Source organism: Manduca sexta, chromosome 17, assembly GCF_014839805.1.
Source record: "Manduca sexta isolate Smith_Timp_Sample1 chromosome 17, JHU_Msex_v1.0, whole genome shotgun sequence".
NCBI lineage: Eukaryota > Metazoa > Arthropoda > Insecta > Lepidoptera > Sphingidae > Manduca > Manduca sexta.
The window spans coordinates 5302172-5314576 of NC_051131.1; the positions used below are offsets into that span (position 1 = coordinate 5302172).

At 37.5% G+C, this 12405-nt stretch overlaps 1 protein-coding gene across 5 annotated transcripts in view; it reads left to right on the forward strand.

Annotated features, from left to right (window-relative positions):
* The window catches only part of LOC115453818 (ecdysone receptor-like), a 279568-nt gene that overhangs the window by 256582 nt on the left and 10581 nt on the right, over positions 1–12405 (forward strand). The gene's annotated exons all lie outside the window — the stretch shown is intronic.

Sequence of the window (12405 nt, forward strand, 5' to 3'; positions counted from 1 at the left end):
TTTATAGTCCATATTAGTCTTAAGTTCTCCTTCAATAACTTAACTAACTCGCCAATTGGCTTATCTCACTGTACTTGGCTCCATTATCTCTACCGATATGAATAGTTCAACACGCATTTAACGAGTAAACACTGTGCGGAATAAGATATGTATCTCTCGAGTAAATTAGAAAACATAACCAATTATTTAAGATGTTCAACTTATCTTTCGAAGTAATCTCGATGCAGAAACAAAGACGCGTTATAAAATTTCGTGGTCCCGGATCTCGCGGAGGTACGCGCGGTCTTAATCGAAACTATAACGGGTCCCCTCCTAAATCACCTCAGTTAATGCCATTGTTCAGTATAATATCGCCGGTGCGTTCTTAAGTATTGTCAATCAAAGTGTTCTGCGAGTGATCTTTATAAATGGTTGGCATTGTTGCACGGGACGGGTAAAACTCGTTCTCAGAATTTTAACTCTGCAGCGCGTCGCAAATGCCGCTACGGAACCTTACGACTTGGCACAATTAACAACATCGCAAATGTATTTTAATGTCATGATTTTTGGGATTATATTTTAGCCATCAAAAATAAAATCTACTCCATTTCAATCATAGCTGTAGCAAAATCTTAATGGAAATATCTTTGTAAATAAAACAGTGGACTGAATCATTTTCTACGAGTTGACGTAAATAACAGTTTGCAAAATATAGTAAAAGATTAACGTGCGCGTCACATAACAATGCAGGCAAGACGTAACGCTAAATGCGGAAACTTTAGCGTACGTGACTTTGAACCCTAAATACCTATTGTTATCGTGTATCTGGATTCACTTGGACGTTACCGCCTCCGCGGTTCTACGGGTTTATGTTGTGTAATCCTTACATCAGCCCACACTTAAATTCAAAGTGCACGACACGCTGCTTGGGCCGCTTGTAGTAAAAAATTGTGTCGAACGTGGAAGAATATCTGAATCTATATATCAGTTCTATGATACAGTTGATTCTTATCTATTTATGCCAAAATAATCATTTGCTGTTCGAGGCTTAGTTGGGTAACCTACATTCTCGCTTAGTTCATAATAAATATTATGATTCATTATATAATATATATGTTTCTTATTAAAATTATTGAATTCTATACTTATATTTCCCGTTATAATAAAAAAAATCATTAAGGTTCGAGGTTTTTGGTCGACAGTGTCATACTTTTGAAATAATGTATAACGTTCGTCATACGTTTTTCCAGAAATGCTCTTTTGATGTCGTATATTTGGCTAATTAGGATGCGTGCAAATTGGAATGGAAATGTTTTTGGATCTGATTCTGTATGTTTATAACAAAGATGATAATTAAAACCGAGTTTTATATTGATAAAAACTTTTATTATGTTACTCACAGAGTACTTTTGTTTTTTTTGTGTAATCCAAGATTGTTATATTTTGATTCTTGAATCTATTTTCTCGCTGAACTACTATAATAGGAACGTTGCATCTACACATTCGTCTCTTATGACAAATGGTTCATCTAACAGATTACTTTTATGTGGAAAATTGTTCTCCAATTAATAATTATTGAACCGGGTTATTTTTTTTTTATTTTAGTTTTAAATCCAAAAACTCCTAGATCATAAAGCATGCACTACTCCGGTGATTACAGTCTATATGAGGTTCTTCCCCCCGGCGACATAAACAAAATATTCGCAAACTATAAACGCTAACAATCGCGTGTCATATTGTGCTTTATATATAGTTTATTTGTTACATTATATGATCTATCAGGTTGCAACGCGGTCTAAGTTTCTTAAATGTCATTAATACGTTTGATTATGTCAATGCACTGAGCTCGAACTGGTTTTGTATGCTTTATGGACATGTTACAAGAAAAAACTAAGACTTAACTGTGAGAATGAAGTTTTTATTTGAATTATGAATGTATTTAATATTTTGTAGAAAGACTCGGTAGCATTTTCAGAATTGGACGTTAAAACTCTGAGAATTTAAATATGATTTCGCATCAAATGTTAACGGAGGTAATGTGCAATGCAATAATTATATTTTGCAATTGTAATAAATGTTAAATTGTCCGTGATTGTAACAAAAACAGCACACAACATTGGATTTAAAGTCAAATTTAATTGTCCTTATTAAGGCAGTTTTGTACCACTGTGCGGTTTCTCCTTACATATAGTGCCATCTAGTTTTATACAATTTCAAATGTAATTATCTAGTCATCAACATGAGTTAAATATCTCAACTATTGTTTAATGAAAACATTTGGCAACGTTCGCATAACAGCTCACTTAGTTATAAAATTAACACTGGCTTCTAAAATATCTAAGACCTGGCAAAAATAACCGGTATGTGCTACGTTACGTATAATTCATTAAAAAGGCATTAGATTGCGAACCGAGAATGTTTTCCAATGTTTGTGATAATGTAAAGCTGACCTTGGCTTCATTGCAACGCGCTTTGGCATTCTCTTTATCGTTTGCTGAACCGTAATCACTCCGTCTAGACTCGCTCGTACTTTTAAAGATTATCACCATTAGTGTCTGTACTCCGAAACAGCGATATCGATAGAGTATCTTGAATATTGTTGACTAAAATAACACATAACATTCCTTGTGGAGTTGTGTGCCGCTTGATATATGAGGCAGCCGGTATTCAAGGTCGACAATGTCATTGTACGAGTAAGAGAGCACCCGAAGCGAATTCACTCACACGCACACACACCAAGTGTAAAAACGTTTCACAAGTGTTCCTACTCGTTGCGCTATTAAAATAATCTTATCATTACGCGTTGCTTTGTAGATAATGTGCCACCTATAGAATAGTCGATGGCCGAGTTTTAACTAACATTGGAAAAGGATGCGTCACCGATGTTTTGAATAATATTTCTATGTAAAATTCCATTTATATTTTATGTACAATTCAGGGCCATAGAAATTACAGTGTCAATACGTAGGTATCAGACGTAGATGATCATAATGTAACTGTGGGTGATACAAATCACAGATGCATCTAACGTTTCTTGTTAATTAAGTTTGTGACACACAACTCTTAAGATTTTATTTATGTAATTTAGTAAAATGATTAGAAATGTTTTTTTAGCAGTACATATTGCTTAAAATAACTTACTTCGTATTAACTTAAATTTTCATTTGTAGACCATCAAGTGTTATACAAATTTGTAAACGACCTCAATAATTGTAAAGGTTAATTTATGCCATTACATAGTTTTTAATGCATTTAACTCACAACATTCCACCGAGCACGATGGCAATAGAACCGTCATCACATCTAGCGTGACGAAACATTCTTTAAAACGAAAATAAAACGTTGCGTCAGTGCGTGCACTGTACGATTTCCATAGCCTAGTAAAATGTTCGCTTCGCGAGACCAAAATAACGCAGCAGTAAGTCAAACTAAAACATCAATGGCTGGCTGACGCGGCTCGGCGCGGTGGCGCGCGGCGTGCGCTCGCCACTCGCCTCTGCGGCCATGCTGCAAGCGATTGACGCAAGCGGGCGTCAGTTGTTTACAGTACAACCGCCTCAGGTTATTTACATCGGGGTCACAGACACGCCGAAGGAGACCTGGGTTCAGTCGATATAATTATCTAACTTGCAGCTAGCGTATTGTACCTGCGAGGCGCCGTCGATTGGCGTAATGTGACAATGACCTCCTTCACCATTACTGGGTCGTTTATGCAACGAATTGGCAACCGACGGCTTAAGTGGGTGACACCGCTGTGGACGCGAAATATAGAGATGGTTGAGTAAGGCCACCTCGCGTTCGACGCTAGCGTAGAAATTTGAATAACGTGTCACGTTTTGCTTGCCCAAGTGTTTTACGTTTTGTTTATAATGTCTGTCGAATCGTTATCAACGTTATCTGGACTACAGGTGCATGATAGAGGCAGCCTATCGGCGTCGCGCTCCCCGGGGTCAACGATCTTGGCTCCACGTGGTCGGTTATGTAACTTACGTGGTGTTTGTAGTACAAGACGCGGCTGCGGCGGTGGCATCCCTGTTTTTAGGTCGCTCGTAGTGTTAATAGTTTGTGCGATAGGGCCTGATATTCGTAGTGAAAGTGAACACCGCGTCTAGCTCGTGAGAGCTCGGACTGCCTTATTTAAACAACGTTGATTTTATCTGTGCCGTTTTTAGCTCGCGTCGACAATGAATAAGTCGCACGAGTGTAATAAAGTCCGCCGATATCGATCTGAAACTAAATGCCGTTGCTTTCTTGCATATTTTATGGTGAGACAATCAGTCACTCCATATCGGAATAGTCGCTACATTGATTGGATTGTTTTATTGCTCTGCCATAGTAGAGCACGTTTTAAACGTGCATCTTTTAACGAGGGCTATCATTTAGGCACGCTTGCTTGCGAACGATTATACGGCCGGGACCTTTCACAATGTATCTTGATCGAAAACTCTTCTGAATTGTAATAAAGTTTATCTAAAACAATTGATGGTGAGTTAAACGATTATTTTTTCCAATAACTCATGATACACGTCTATTTTGGTTAACAAAAAAACGCGTAGGCGTTAAAATACCAATGCATGGTGCTATTCTGCAAAAAATATAATAAACGTAGCTAAATGTTGAAGCATGAAGATAGATGATAACCAGAATGGTTTGTACCGCATATTTATATCTGGCCGGTCCATAAACAGCTTCGGTTTCCAGACGAAACCGGTCCGCCCGGCTCAGAGGAATGCTCCTGCTCTCGCCAATTGCTGTGGCACCACATGAGTGCTATTGCAAATGCGCCAACAATACATTTTGTTCCAGCATTAGCGAAAATAAAACAAACAACTGCATATATCTAAATAGAATACGAAACGCGCTGCTATAACTGTACTGCATGCGCAAGATTCAGTTTTAATACATAAATCCTTTGTAAACGAACCCTAAAAGCTATATTTATGTCATTAATTATCACCAATACATTAAGCAGAATATAATGCTTTAAAGATGCGGTCGGTTTTGTAATTCGTGTGAACCAATGCCGAGACTCATTGACGATTAAACGCGATTACTCAGTGGACACCCCCAATTAGGTTTAAAATTCGCCGGCAGTCGATGCGATGTTCGTTATGCCGTCGACCTTCCCACCTGGCTGCATGCCGAATATTTTAACAATGTCATCTAAGCAGTGTTATTTGCAAACCCAATGATGTATTTATTTCGATTAATGACCTCGTCGTATGTACGGATGGCAATTTCCTATTTACACGAATAATAAGCGTAGGTGGCCGCTAATGTGGCTTCCGAGTTATCAATAGTGGTGGGACATAACCGAAAACAAGTAATTAACTATCACACAATGTATAAACGTATTAGAGTTCAACAAATTGGTTTCTTATTCGATTTAAACGTGTCGTCTTCGCGCCGAATGTGACAAATTAGTGAAATTAAATTACCTATTCTAGACCTGGATCGGAATTGAATTTGTCTGTCTTCAATTGAATTTTATTGATTTCTAGATTTTTGTTAAAAGAAAATTCAGTTTAAGAGATGTTGAACGAATTGTAAGTGATGTACAAATATCACAGCCGAATTTCAAACAATATTTTCGGGATAAAGGGCTGCGGGGTGCCGTCGTGCGGGAAACGTTGGTACTGTGCCACGTCACTGCGGGGTTATCCATCACTCTGACAGCGTTGATTATTATTCCTCCACTACTAACGTACTCGCCTTTCACTGAAATTCGTGCAGCGTAAAAAGTATTTTTTGTTAATGCTCATTACCCGACCGAAAATGTGACAAACTTACTTACATGGCAGTAACCAAAGTAATAACAATCAAAACGATAATGGTGTTGAATGAGTAATGGAATGTTACTGCGTTCAATTAATGTTTTCCAAGAGGTATGTTATTGAGTAATGAGCCGCGAGTGGTGAGGGCGGGCGACCTTCCGCCGAACGTGGGCCGAGCCCATGACACAGTTCACGAGATGCGCCACTGATATTATTTCTGTCTCATTATTTTGTCGTACAGATATTTTCCGTTCATATTATATTAATTACTTATGTGTTAAAGCACCTTTTTGAAACTTACGTTTCCCGATAACTGTTTAGTTCTGATAGCAACAAAGTAATACTGATTGCATTTAACGACTTCAACTAAGCAAAATAACGATACCAGGAAATCATAAGATTCATTACGGTTAACGTATATTTATCACCTATAAATCAGTCGCGTGGCGAGTAATTATAGAAATTAGGTTAAAATGGAATTGTACAATTTATATCAGAATACGTGGAATTGTAACCTTTAAATGGTTATTGGAACGTTCCTTTTAATCGGGACCTAACACAGCTGGCGACATGTGATGGACAACACTTCTGCTTACCTTTAAAAACGTTAAGGCGAGATGCTACATATAAGCAAAATATACCGCTTTCAGCGACGGTTTTTACCTATACAAATTTAACGAGTACCACACGGTACAAGTCTCCGATGTTTTTTTCCATCTGCCGCGGATGTCACTTCGGAGTTTTTGCTCGTTACACGGACCTGGTCACGAGGAGGCCGCCGCGGAACCACAAACAACGTGCGATAATACTTCCATAATACATAAGCCTTTTTCGGTCTTGTTTTAAGTGCCATAAGTGCCGATATAGGATATTGCTTCTTTCCTAAATAAATGAAGGAATGTTTCTTTGACCAGCACCCGCAGAGCTTTAATTCTAGACAAGTTTTGTGTTTTCGACTCGATTCGATGCCTATTGATGCTTTTCAGATTGAAGCTGAATTCAATTATGATACTTACCTATCTAGCTAAATATAATTACTATATCATTAAGAAAGAGAAACACTCCATTCTATTTTAAATTCTACTGCGTACCACATACGCACATTTTTGTATATGAGTTATAAGCATGGAAGCTCAAGAAAAATTTACTGGCTAGTTATTTTTTACTGTAAAACAAAAACAGGATCACTGGCAACCCTGAAATGTCAATTTGATTGATGTCGAAACATCAAACTCTGAGCCTTTGTGAACCAGTTTATTGATAAAATATTTTGTTACTGTAGGCAAAATTCGAAATATTTTTTTCAATGTTATGGCCAATATAATCAATAGATATATATTATATATCTGCTGACGAAATGATAACAATTGCGATAAATAAAGGCGTAGACATGACCAAAAATATATAATATTACATACAAATAATATCCTCTTGTCAGATTGAATATAGTGATAGCGTTCCGTGACAACAAGACTTATAAAGCTGTATATAAAATACAATGCACAATACATACAAAGAAATTCCGGCTTTATTTATGGCTATTAACAAGGCATCTATCTATTCGCTCAGCAAAATAGTGCAGCAGTCTTTTTCTAGGCACCAAAATTCCTTGGCTTTTACTTGAAAATAAAGACGATATATCAGATTCGAAAAATGTTGCACTGACTTGATGTAATCACGACACATGTTTGTCGTCAAATGCGTCGAAAACAAAGGCGTTCTTTGTCAGCCCGATAAGCGTTCCGTCTCGTCAGCTTATCTCGCCGGCCGATACACGGTCACCGACCTCGTAGTATCCGAACTGCACACAATTTTTAGATACATCAGATACCGTAATTACAAGCTAGTTGCATTAAACTCAGAACAATTAAACATTTTTTAATACATTCAATTGTATCGTGACTTCATTGAAGTTGCTGTGTAACCAAATGTCACATGTAAATACATTGTAACAATGTTGTGTCTAACAAGTTGCGTGTTCAGCGTTACTCCATCAGTTACTTCACTGTCTCAGCAGTTGTTATTTCAGCCTCGATTCCTCGATGAGTGGCACTCTTGACCTACTTAGCCTCGGTGCGCTTTATTTTCCTCGTTTGCGTCCAGTCAAATTCTTGGAAAACGGTGTCAATGACCTAAATAATTTAGTGATTAGCCATTTTAATTTTGCAATGTTTTACCTCTCAATATAGTTTGACGCAAATCAGGGATTTAAATCTACAAGTCGTTGACCCAAATGGACGGTCAAGTTTAATTAGCTTTATTAATACAGATTATATTGACGTTCTAAATACCTTGGCCTACATCTCGTACTTATAGAAAACAAGGTTGAACAATAACTTTTGTTGTAAAGATTAACGTATTCCATGTCCACAGTGTCAACGCTTGTACCTACTAGACACGAGATTGCATCTCGGCTCGAACGGGGCAAGGGCGTTGATAGCGTACAGCCACGCTTCAATGCGCGTTTAGTTCAATGCAGTATTTGTTACAATAATTATATTGTTTATGTTCATTTGCATTTAAAACTTTGTGAATTTACGCTTTGTATTTGCGTTATAAATTTATAATCAATGAATCCTTTCTCTTTCTAAAATAAATGTATGATTAAAGCATCATTCAATATGTGAATGATATTTGTTGTTTTCTATAAATATATTGAAAAATAAAACCAGCCAAGCCCGTCTAAAATTCCCAATTCTTTTGTGAAGCCACACATTTATTCTAATTATATCCCTTCGTTTTCTATTTACCCATTCCTGTGTTTACTCCAAAAGGCGCGTCGGAGCGTGGGTGCAAGCTAAACTAAATTGGGGAGCAGAGAGGGACAAACATAGATTTTATCTATTAGTTTCAGTGTGGGCAAGTGAGATGGACATAAACTAGTATTGTCAATAAACGGTCGGATCTGCTGGGGAGCTATGCCATATCCATTACGTGGTACACTGCTAGTACGTGACAACTGTTCGTCACTTTCTACTTTACGGTTTCGACACTGTATAAGTTTATGGGAATCTTATTTCAGTGATTCAAATACAGTCGTGTTTCATTATTGTTATATTCGATGGTTTGGGCAATCAAAAATGTACAAAATAGTCAGTTTATGTAAACTTTGTTAGCTTTTGTTATAAAATCATTTCAACCGGAGGTATTTACAACAAATATAGTTTTATCGTCAATAATGAGTTATTGTAAAGTATAATTACTTCTACATAACTACTGTTTAGTAATTTCGTAGGAAACTAAATAGTGTTTGCTATACATACGCCGTTGCCAAGAAACATTTTGGGCCATATTTATATCTGTATAAAATGTTAGCCAAGAAATTACATACAATGTAATATAAATGCCGCGGTCTGAACCCTGACGTGAAAAGCTGTTGTGAAGGCTGGATAAATCGGTGGAATAAACACGAAATACGAACTGTTCAAATTCGTTCATTTTTATAATGAGCCGTGTGAGAATGAAAACTAAGTCGAAGATTTATCTATAGTTAATTTTAAAGTCTTAAATTATTTCACACAAACCCACTATGGGTTTGGGTAAATGTCACACTACAAATTTACGAACACATTCTTCAAAGTCAAAATTCCACATGCCATGCAAAATCCGCACCATAGCGAAGAATGTATTTCGAGAAAGGTGATCTATAAAGGGAATGCTTGAAGAATTAGGGAATGTGTTTTACAGCCGGATGGGATGCGCTCGGCGCTCGCAGCTCGACGGACGCGATCTCAGGCGGATGTAAACACTTCCACGTGCGTCCGGCCGCCGCGTCCGCATCCGCCTGAACATCCCTCCGCTCCGCATTTAACAGTTTTTACACTCGTGAAACACATCTGCAAACTATACTACTTTCTCCACCGTGAATATGTTCCGTATGAGATGATTTTCATATTCAAACATTCAATTGTTTATTTTTCTAGTTTTTTATTTGTTGGTCATTGAAGCGTTTATTAATAGAAATAGTTATATCTAATCTAAGTATGGAATAAGGTAGTCTTTACCAAGTTCCAGTGTTGTTTAAATATTGTAACAGAAACCGAAATGTGATTCATCTGTATAATATAACTAAGTAAGTAGATGTTTGATCAACAAAGTTTCCACTGTGGCGTGTGTTGTAACGCGAAAATGCGATTTTCACCGCGTTACGATTTCTATTTCAATCCGATTTTCCCGGCGCTTGGAGAAACCGATCGCTCTAGTTGCGCCGGCTTCGGCCCACATCTCTTGCTAGAAAGTATCGTAGAAAGTAACATCGCGCGTCTGTCCCGCACTGGCGACACATCGATCATGTGCACGCGCTTTTTTCAACTAGTTTTTGCATCCTCACGCGCTCGTGCGCTCGCAATTGTCACTGTCAACACAAAACACCCAAATAATAGCCCAAATAGCTCTACGGTTCAGTTATTCTGTGACCAAATCAAATCCTACTAATGTTCACCGAGGGACAGCGAATGAATGACAAACACCACTTCAATGATGTCACAACGCATAGAACATACTTTCGCCGCACCCGAATTTCAATTACGTGTACCGTGTAGGCTTGTGCAATATCTACTTTTGGACAACTTTCACTAGTGGGTTACGTGGCCCGACTGCGAATTGTGTTGTCTGTTTTCTGGGTACAGTGAAAGTTTTGCGTATTGTTTAATACACACATCCTAGGAACGCCATTTCACTTAATCATTTCTTTTTGGTGCGCAAAGTATTACAGGGCAATCTCGGCGACGAATCACGAAATAAACGTTATTGGACGCTATATGTATTTGAATGCTGCGCATAAACGTGTCCTCGTGGCCATAACACGAAAGTTCTTTTAAAGCAATTGCAGTCGAGAAAAAATGAAATGGCGTGAGAGGAAAAACGAGTTATTATTAGGTGGTAAAGAATCGCGAGCTTGCTTCGAGCTCTGATGCTATCATAAATAATGTGGCTGGTAGGCGAGTGCGGCGGGCGAGGAAGGTGAGGGAGAGGGGCGGAGGGGGGACGACTCAAGAGTCAAGGCCGCACGCTGCCCCCGGTCGACGATCGCGCCCCACTTGTCGCTCTCCACGGAGCTCTCGCTCGCGCGGCCGAGCGCGCCCGAGCTCCACCGAAGCGGCACGAACTAGACCTTCCAGTGCGCGAGCGCAACACACTGAACAGCTGAGACGTAATAACATAACACACTGACTCGGTCATCCGTGCATTCAACTTTTGATTAGCTTTCTTTTTCATGGGCAATGATTTCATAGTGACATTAATAATTATTCTTTAGCAATATTTTGTCTTTACTAAATTTTAAAAGCGCTTTTATTACAATTTAAGTGCGTATCTATATATAATTTTTTTTAGGCTCGTATCTATTTTTCGAGTAATTGAAACATTACTTAATTATAAGCTCATCTATGCAAATCTAGCGTCCGAACAACGTAGGCTTTTCATTTGACTTTATTTAATTTAAAATAAGGTCAAATATCCGCAGACACATCACTGATCAAACATGTATAGTATAAACAAAAATAACTATCCTCACACTAGACTGATAAATAGGCATTAAGTATTAACAGTGAGCAGGTCAGTGCAATGTGAGAGTAACGCTTGTGCAGTAACCGGTGTTTATGTAAATAACCGATATAAAGCGTCGCTCTTGACCTTTTTACCAGGACACTTTTATCGAATGAATTATTACGGACGTGTGCATGTTTCAACGCTTGTAAAATTGGCACTCGCCGGTACATACGACCGGTGTGGGCCATTTTCTAAATTGATGACTGATTGAGAAATTTCTTGTAATACTAAACATAATAAGGTGTTACTTTGTTGATTAATATTATTTAATAGATAAGTTTTTTACTGTTTAGAGACTTTACATGAGGGTAGAGTTTAAGAGTCGCAAACGTTTTATATTTTAAGAGCAAATGTCAAAAGTATTTTTGTGCTGTCACAAAAAAGAAATGCATTTATTCTACCCTACAGAAAATAGGCGCTGCCCAACCATTTCCATGACTCTAAAAATATTTCTACGCCCAATAAACTAAATATTTGATTGAAAGAAAAATTCGGTTGCATTTAGAAGTGACCTCATGTGAAACTAGTTTTTTGCTGGTTTGCGTAACGCAATCTCAGTTCAGATTTCGGTCACCGACCCGTGCCGTCTCTAATGTCCGCGATAAAAATGCAAATAATATTAACGACGGCTTAAATGAAGCCTACATTTGTTCAATGCACCGCAAAGTAAAATATTTGCTCATTTTGTTTATGTTCTCTTCATAAATTCATTTGCTGGCAGATTATTACCAAGCTTTTCTCGTTTTTTGAATTAAATATTTTTATTGGTCTATTTCCATGATGTTAAAATCTTAAGATAATGATCTCAAGATGTTAATCTCCTTTATTATTAAAATCTTAAGTATACACTTACTGAAATTATTTCTATAATCAAAGTAAAGCCTAAATATACTTTAATATCATAATCTTACCATATATTAGTTTCATTATGGGCAACCCATTTAAAAATAGGTGTTATAAATTAAGTGCAAATGTATTAATACATTGAAAATGGGTTTTGAAATAAGAACTGTAAAGATTTTTTTCATACATTTCTTGACATTAGCTACATTAACATGCGTGTCGATTCCATTTTCTTTATTACATTTGTAAACAGATATTA